Here is a 10,116-nt window from a genome sequence, read left to right on the forward strand (position 1 = left end):
TGTGATTTACTCTATGAACTAAAATCTAACATTTGACAATGAATACATCAATCATAATGCCTGTGGTCAGCCATCCTGGTAGGGTGAAATTAAGGGATGTTATTTTAAGGATTGAAATGTTTAGACAACTGGCAAAATTCATTCATGATCAGCTGATTAAAATACATGCAAATTCATTCAAAGACAGTAAAAGAGATCTAGTGCTCTGTAGTTTTAAGTGACGTAGAATATCTTTGTATACTTTGTCCTATCACAATTGTTTCACTCAGTCAATCAATTCTGCCAAAACACAGGCAGTAACTGGTAACACAGATGACAATAATAGATGGTTTCTTATGTTTAAATTCTCATACTTGAATAATTTCACACCTAAAAGTTTCTTCTCAACTTTTCAGTTTGAGTTGCCAAAAAGTTCATTTTTTCATTTAATCTGACAAACGAGACATGTTTTTAGTTAAAGTAATAATAATAATAATAATAATAATAACAAAAATCTTGATTATTCTTTTGCATTATATTCGGTTAAACCATCTTTTGTAGCTATTACAGCTTGTAGTCTTTTTGAACAAGTATAATTTTCATGATATTTTGCCCATAACTCTTTACACCCCAGTCTCTTTGTTACTTTATTATTATTAAGTCTTAAAAATGAGGTTTATTTAAAGTTAAGCAAACTTTAAGTGCTGTTTTTAATTTGGAAGATTAGGTTGATGCATAAAATACATTACTGCCACTTAGTGGACAAGTACAGTTGTAGATTTACATCTTTTTGAGAGAATAAGCTTTGGAGAGAAAAAAAGCCTTGCACTAAAGTAAAACGTATTTGTTTTTTTTCTTCACATTGTGTGCACTATTTGTTAGTGTAACAGGCTCATCTGCTGTAGTTATCACAGTTACAGAATCATGTCCTCCTGCCCTGCAATCCCCTGGAGTCGTGACCTTTTATGAAGTGCGCTTTAAGCAAAGGCCGGGCCAGATGCTGGGATAAGGAGCTGCTCATGCATTGCTGTCCTTGCCTGTTTCCTTTCTTTACTCTTTTATAAGAACTTAGTTGTCACAGGGCTCTAAGCAACTTGCCGTATACATTTTTGTGCTATGCCTTTTTCTATCCACTTTCTCTGTTGTAGGCTGTGGATGTATAAATGTTTTTTTGTTTGTTAATTTGTTTGTTCCTGTTTTTTTTTTTTTTGTTTGTTTTATTTTCCCATTATTCTTTTTTTGTCACTTTAATCCATAGTGTTGTTCTACTTCGGTTAAGCATTCTGCAAATTTGGTTCATTTTGATAGCGCCCAGAGCGCCGGCCCTGCTTGTGGTACTTTAGTTTCGCCCTAAGCCGGATCCGAACATAGGGCGGAAAAATATGCGCGATGCGCTCTGCCCACTGCGCTACTCAAACAGCGGAGTAATAAACAGGTTGTTACGCTGATATGCCTGCGCACACATGGCGTTACTAAGACTAAAAGTGAACACTACTTAAAATAATAACCAAACGCTTTCTAATTCCCACAGTAGCAGCAGTTCCCTTCTGTTTCATACATATCGCCCTGTCTCAGTCTAATCTGCAGCATTTCTCTCCCATTGATTAAAAAACAGAACAAAGCGCGTCCCATATCAGTTCAATACGGAACACGTTGTTTAGTTTCCAAATAAGGAATAATTCCGTATTTTACGGGATGGTTGGCAACCCTATTTTAGAGGTGAGGCCTACTCCTCCCACTTACAAAATGTAAAATAACAAATAAACAAACACTTTTTTTTTTTAATGTAAATATGTTATTTTAACATCGCGCTGGTCACCATTTCCATGTCTGCTATTATGTTCAGTGCTGGTTATGCCGTCCACATCATGCTGGTGACCATGTTTCCATGTTGGCTACCCTGTCCACCACTGGTTATGCTGTCTACTCTGTGCTGGTTACTGTTTCTATGTCAGCTATTTAGACCAGTGGTGGTTATGCTGTCCACACCGTGTTGTTCACCGTTTCTACGTTGGCTATCCTGTCCATTGCTGGTTATGCTGTCCACATTGTGCTGGTCATCATTTCTGTGTCAGCTATCCTGTAATGCTGTTTTCATATTTACAATACATTATTTGCCCACACAGGGCATTATTGGTCAGTTTTAAGTCAATCCTGTTCAAGCTAATCTTCCCTGACCCCTTATAGCAGCCTAATTGTGCCTCATATTATATTTGGCTTTTTTCATATGACAAAATAAGTGTTAGAACATTGAGAACAATGATCTGTTCTTAGCAATGCTGTCAAAATATTTTTAAAAATAAATGCACTTTAGTCCTTTGTCCAACAAACTGGTGCTGATATTTCACTTCCACCATAATTAAACAATGTACATAATGATTGTGTGTGTTGTAACTATGGGTGTCAATTGTTGAAATTCAATCCTGCACTCAGAGCTCTTTGACTACACAGACAAAAACAGGACATTGTACATAAGCAGTGCATAACAACACTGTGCAAAACAGATTTAATAAGAGGGAAATAGATTAGTACTAGTAAAGATTTATAACATTTTCATTAAAAAAAAGAAAAATTTAGCTTAACACTAAATCTAAAACTCCATAATGTGGGAAATGGAATCCAAAAATGGAATTATACCAAAAAAGAAGAAGACAAAAGTAAGCTTTTTATGTTGTTACTAAAAGCTAATCTGGTTGTTTAACTGAAACAGTGATAGCCTTTCTGCTGGAAAAGGTACTGTATATGAACCCTTGTTTTAAATAACTGGTAGAGGCTTATTTATCAACAGTAATGCTTTCTGTAACTGTTGATTAGACTTGTTATTTGACCACACTGTTAAATGAATAGTTTTCTTAATGCAGACTTCAAGGCAGCAAAGCCACTCAAACACAAAAGGATCTCCCCACCATGCTTCACAGGTTTAAGGTTTTAAGATGAATAAGGTTTTGGTGAACAGTGCCTTTTTTTCCCAAACATACAGTGTATTATCTCCAAGAAGTTGTGTCATACACTTACTGTGCATAACAACACTGTGCCAAACAGATTTAATAAGAGGGAAAGAGTTAAGTGCTAGTAAAGATTTATAACATTTTAAATAAGATAGATAGATAGATAGATAGATAGATAGATAGATAGATAGATAGATAGATAGATAGATAGACAGACAGACAGACAGACAGACAGACAGACAGACAGACAGACAGACAGATAGCTCAACGCTAAATCTAAAATTCCAAGATGTGGGCAATATCCAAAAGAAGAAGACAGAAGTAAGCTTATTATGTTGTTACTAAAAGCTAATTGACAAGGTAATTGACAAGGTCTCGTCGATTTACACATTGTCTACAGGTGTCTCCAGTACCCCCTAAACATGTAAAAGAGTGACTGGATGTGAGTGAGTAAGTGGGTGTGTGTGTGTGTGTGTGTGATGGAATAGATTGGTACCTCATTCATAACTCATGTTTGACAAGCGTATCAAGGTAACAAAGCAAGGCCATAATGACCCATTATTTCTCTACTTTCAGAAATGCAAAGATGTAAGCTTTCCACCTATTGCCAATGGGTTGAGCAAGACTGCCAGGTTAACTGGCACCCACAGACTTCAAGAACTTTTCTTTTCTCAGTGCTTGGCTGACTATGGCCCTCTTGACAGAATAATCAAGAACAAGGTATAAAAAAAGACACACACAATGTCTATTTTTTAAACAGTATAAATGTATAGTCAAAGCTGAATGCTGTCATTTGTTTGGTTTATATAATAATCTTGTGTAAGCAGAAGATCCCAATGGATCAGAATGTTCCTTATGTCAGAGTAAGTGTGGAGACAGAGTTGAAGATCACAACCCACCTGATAGTAAGTAAAGTTTTATGGAAAAAAATCCACACGTTGCTTAATGTAATTGATTTAATACACATGTTAACGATTGTGGCTGAAACACATGAATACAAAAATTATAAGGCGTGTCCTAATACTTTAGTCCATATAGTGTATCCAAGATCATCAGTTAATAGTTTTCATTTATTCAGGAAATCAAGAACATTGTCTTTCCCCAGTTTCATTTACAGCAATGGCATTTCAAGAAGAGTGAAGCTGATGCACTGAGCTTGTTGACCAATAAAAAGGTTTCGTGGAAGGTAACATGCTAATCCTTTTTTAGAAACAACATCCAAAAGAAACATCTTCTAAACAATGTTAATATTTTAGGACCAGTGTTTGAAGGACAGTGCGCCTCACTTTCTGCCAAGTTTAGTAGTACCAGAGGAACAGAAAATGAATGATAAAAAGGAGAAGATGAGGGATGAAGAAGATATCCCTATGGCACCATTTAGTACTGTAATGGGTCCAGTCCTGAGCTCCTCTGAGAAAACTTGTGGAAGTGTTCAGTGTGATGAGAAATATCAGGAATTACAGAAAACAACTGCTTTTCCAAAGGATACATATGAACTTTGCCCTTTGTTACAGAGAAGATTCATGATCTATCTGTGTGGGGGATATCAAGGTAAGATGAACAGCACTGAAGTTGAGAGTGACTGAAATTATACATGTTTTAATTTTACAGTTGCAAGAAAAAGTTTGTGAACCTTACAAACTGCAGTAATCACAACACATGGTCGTATTTTTATAAGCCATATTTATGAAGTCATTTTAATAGTAAAAAACATTCTGCCTAAACCTATAAAACACAGTCTGGTGCCCAGGTGGCGCAGCGGGATATTCCGCTACCACACCAGGGCCAAGATTCTGAACTCCTCGGTTAAATAATTGGCAGTGCCTGCAGGGAGGGATGACCGGACTATGTGGGCAGGGTCTTCAAACGCTGTGTAAGGACCTTGACTGGTAGATAGGTGCATGGGTGGAAAAGGGTTCCGTGAGCAGCAATGTACCCTCCTCAACTGCAAAAAATCCCCAGCAGCGGAAGACAAATTGAAAATGAGAGAAAAACGCATAAAAAATATAGAAAAAATTTACTTTTAAGTACTGAACTTTTTTTTCTGTGATTAATGTTCTGTGAGTGTATGACACCACTTCTTGGAGGTAATACACTATATGTTTGAAAAAAGGCACTGTGTATCAAAACCTTACCCCATCTTTAAACCTCAAACCTGTGAAGAATGGTGGGGAGATCATTATGCATTTAAGTGGCTTTACAGCCTACAGTAAGAAAACTATACATTCAATATACAATTCACAGTTACGCAAGCCCATCATCAGTGAGATTCAGGTTCAAATCTCAGTGGTGCTCCCGATTAGCCAATTCCAAGGATGGAGGGGTGGGGGGTTGGCCAAAGCCCTGGATTGGGCCCTGTCCAGAGTATTGCTGCCTTGACCCCAATCATGACCCTGACCAGGATAATACGAAAAATAAAAAGTGCTCATTCGTTTTTAGATTTTTTGAAGAACAATTGTGTTTTGTAATCGCCAGATCAAAGATTAAACCTTAATGAAATAAAATTCCCAACATGAACTTGACAGAGCTGTTTGTGCAAAAAATCACTGCATAAATAAAAAATTTTGTGTGTGGTCAAGTCTGATCAGCAGTTACAGAAAGCATTACTGTTGATAAATAAGCCTCTACCAGTTATTTAACATATACATTACCTTTTCCAGCTTGATTGTTAATAATAAATCAATGTGGACAGTTGTAGCCTAGCGGTTAAGGTACTGGACTAGTAAGCAGAAGGTTGCTGGTTCAAACCCCACCACTACCAGGTTGCCACTGTTGGGCCCTTGAGCAAGGCCCTTAACCCTCAATTGCTTAGACTGTATAATGTAAGTGTTGAAAATGTAAAAAGATGCTATGTTAGTAAGGCAGAAATCCGGGTAATTATAAAGGGTTCACAAACTTTTACTTACAAATGCAAATCATAATTACATAGAATGAACATAAGGAAAAAATGACTGATGCATATGATTTTAAGTCCTTTTATTTTTGGACATGTGCAGATACAGTTGCAGAGCGGACTGCGTTGATGGTGAATGTGTATCCCCAGCTATACCTCTACTGTAAACAGAGAGGGTATGAATTCAGATTGGTGGACCTGCGCAGTGGTGTGAGAGACCCCATTACTGACCATCATGATTCAGTAGATTTGCACCTAGAGTTGCTTAAAAAGTGCCAAGAGACAGAGGGTCCAAACTTTTTTGTAAGTCTGCCCATCTTTCTTACTTTAGCTTACTTTTAAGTTTTTATTACATTATACCTGTATACAACTAATATACGTACAATGGGGACCTAAGGTCTGAGACCACTAGTAAACATGCTTCTATTTGCATGTTTCTTAAAGGTATTACAGCGTATTAAAATTTGAGGGGAATAACAAATCTTGAATAAAAAATGATTTTAAAAATTTCATAGAATTTGGGAACTTACATGCTTACCTACCACTGCTGAGATCTCAAGTTTTCAAGTTTGACTCTCAGCTCTGCTGTTGGTGAAGGGATTCCTTATTACTGCTACAATTGGTGAATAATGGAGATCAGTGCGTGACCTCTGCACATGATAATGATTCACGTAAACCTGCCTCATGCAGGTAAAAAGAAGGTTGGCCACTACACACGTGTTGCAGGGGCATGTGTTAGCTATAGCCCTCCTGGGTCAGGGTAGGGGTCTGCAGCAATAGAGTAAAAACAACTGGTAAAAGGAAATGCCAATTGGGCAAGTAAGAAAAAAAATGGAATTAGAAATTAGAAAATTGTCATGTCCACTTTTTGCTGTAACAACAGCATGCACTCAAGCTGGCATGAACTGATTTTACAACAAAGAACAGCTTGTAAAGTCAGTGAATGCTTGACTTTTACTGTCTTCAAGTTCAGTCTATAAATGCTTGATGGGTGTTAGAACATCAAGAGATCTTAAAGAAATCTCGCAGCTTAGATCTTCTACTCCAGTGTCATTTGCTAAGTTTGAGAGAAAAAGCCCTGCAAAACCTGAGAGTGCATGGGAAACTCTTCACACATGCACAGACAGTCAGAGTAAGCTTCCAGTTTATTATATGAAGGAGGGAGTTTATATAGCGGATGTGTAAGTGAGAATGTGAGCCTATGTCTAAATGTAGTAAAAGTCAAATGGTAGAGGACAAAGAGAATAGCCCATGAGCATAGCCCAGAACCAAGATAATGGTTAGGGGTGTTAAAGTTGTTAGGTTTAAGAGGGGAAATAAAACCTTTTTAAACAGAAGCTGTGGTTAACTATTGCTAAAATTAGTACCTCTGTTGCAACACAGAAAACAGAGAAGAAGTTTACCAAAAAGTTTACGGACACCTTGATATTTTACCCAACAATAGGGTTTGGTGAAGTAATTGTTGCAGAGGTTTGAGTTCTGAGATTTGTTCTGAAAAACATCATAAAACAGCTTTTTCACTAGTGGTCCCTTACTGGAGTGACTTGTGGATACACTACTTTTACCTTACTTCTTGTTTATTACAGATGTTCATAGGACAAAAGCATGAGATCAAGTCCTTACCAACTACCATCTCTCAATCAGAATTTGATGCAATTTTGAGAATTGTTGTAAGAGACAGGGATAGACTCTCCAGGAGACAGTCAGAAATTGAGAACATTCCTGTACAATTCAGCATCACCAATTCCACATTGGATCCTAAGGAACCGGAGGAGGAACATGCTTCAAAAAGGAAAAACTCAATTTTTTATAACACCTTTTCTGATGTAGAGGAGACACACTTGGTAAGAAGTTGGGCAGACTTTGATCGGGATTTGACTCTCTTGCAGACAAGGTACCGCCTGGATGAGAACACAATTCCACCAGTGTACCGCCTGCTTCCTATCAGGTAGAAAGAAAGTAAACATCTTTTAAGCTTAGTTTTTCCTTTTTTAGTTCTAAAAGGACTACAAATGTCCTTAACATAGGTTTAGTCCACCAGTCATAATAAAATAGTTGCCCTCTGCCAGCACTCAGCCAATCTATTCCCTGCCACATTCATATTCAGTGCATATTCTGATGGGGTTTTTAAAAACATAGTATTATCTGCATGTAATTGAATGCCACCTTTTTGACCTCTTCATTATGTACTTTAGGGGTATTTAAAGGTTGATATTTAGGGCCAGATTGGCTTTCTTAAGTTCTCCCTGCTTGTCACATAGTAGACATGCATCAAAATCAATTAACTCCACCACAACATTTACTGCTCACAAATAAAAACATGTTAAGGTTAAAAGCAAACCTTTTATATTACTATGGTGGCAAAGAAACCGACAGTTTGATGCTGTAGTTCACCTTGCAATCTCTTCTTGTTCCTCAGCCTTTGTCCCGTTTTTCGATTACGGGGTCGGCATTTCCGGCTTCTTCCCATTAGGGGTCGCCGGCGGGATTTGGCACAGTTTTTACTCCGGATGCCCTTCCTGACACAACCCTCCCTATTCATCTGGGCTTGGGACCGGCACTACAATGCACTGGTTTGTGCATCTAGTGGCTAGGTATCCATAAGACAATTCAGTGTTTCCAATTAGCCTGGTGGCATGTTTTTGGACTGTGGGAGGAAACTGGACCACCCCCACGCGGACACGGGGAGAACATGCAAACTCCGCACAGAAAGGACCCAGACCGCCCCACCAGGGAATCGAACCCAGGACCTTCTTGCTGTGAGGCGACAGTGCTACCCACTAAGCCACTGTGCCGCCCTTCACCTTGCAATCTCTAATCTACATTAATCTACCTTTAATGATTCTGAGCCCTTCCTGACAAAATTAGGTTCTCGCAAGTAACTATTGACATAGTATATTGTTGTGTCCTAATAATTCAAGGCTTCTCAAGTTTTTGGGTCAAGTCACCCTTTATTTGCTACATCTTTAGGGGTGAAGGCAGGCTTCTGTAAGCTTGTGTGTACAAAATTGGCAGTTAGTGGCCTCCAGGTTGGCTGTGTTTGTTCACAGTGGAATCAACAATTAATGACATCTGAAAATAAGTAACCACTTATATCAAGATTAGGTCTACATGAGTAAATATGTTTGGAAGACTGTCGTATACATAATACACACATTTATGCATATTCCGTCTTATACACAGTTATATACAAACTGTAGTTTTCTGACAAATGGTACAAAAAAAGGCCAGTTAGCCAATTAGCATTACTGTTCCTTATTTATCTATGTCTACAGTAATAATGGTCATTTCTTATACTTCTTATTCTAATTATTTTTTGGTGTTTCTATAAACATCAGCTCACAACACCCCGACATCTTAAGTCGTGATGGCCAGCGAAGAAAAGCAGCAAAGAAAGCATGGTATTCCTCATGTCTGCATCTTTGTGTGGTATTGCAGCGCAGTGGGCCAGAAGCTATCGGAAATAAAGCTACCAACCACCTACTAAGAACAGGTGTGTACGTTTTCCATGTAAATGATTCATTCACTCATTTATTCATTATCGTTTGCCAATAATTTTATAATAATAGTGTGTGTCTGTGTGTGTGTGTGTGTGTCAGTATTGGATTGGGAGGTAGAGCAGGGTCTTGAAGGAAAGCTCCCTGTTGAAGAGTACAGTCACTGTTACAAGCGCACCATTACTGACCTGCTATTTAACATGAAGGATGAATACGCATCACAGTTCATAGACCTGCACCAAGGAAGAGCAGAGATCCACGAAAACCTGCATAAAGCACAGCAGAGCGTCTTGCACAACATCCACAGCAAGGTGGGAAGGAAATGGGCAACAAAAAAAGTGTTTGCTGTATTATCCATATATGGATCTCTTGCACAATGTAGCATGACTTATGTCCACTTTCCAAACTTCACGTCTGTTTACACCCTGCTAGCGCCTGCTAAGCATTTAGACATCTGATCTTCTCACCTGTTTCAGTAGTTTCTATCAAGATTGTACTCAGTGTTATTTATTCTTTTCACTCTAAAGCTGCGACACACTAACATCTATGAGATAAACGTGAGCTGGGGGAAAAAAGGCTTTAGTCCTCAACACAACAGATCACATCATTTCTACACAGAACGTCTCTGCTCTCATTTCCAGAGAATAGTCACTGCAGCCCTCAACAGGTATGCAGGCAAAAATATGAGGTTTTTTTCAAAGTGTAAAGAGAACATCCCAAATATGTGTGCATTTTTGCAGGGTGATGCAAGTAAGACCAGCTAAAAGCTCTTTTGATATACAAAGACAAGAAGCTACAC

Source organism: Trichomycterus rosablanca, chromosome 4, assembly GCF_030014385.1.
Source record: "Trichomycterus rosablanca isolate fTriRos1 chromosome 4, fTriRos1.hap1, whole genome shotgun sequence".
NCBI lineage: Eukaryota > Metazoa > Chordata > Actinopteri > Siluriformes > Trichomycteridae > Trichomycterus > Trichomycterus rosablanca.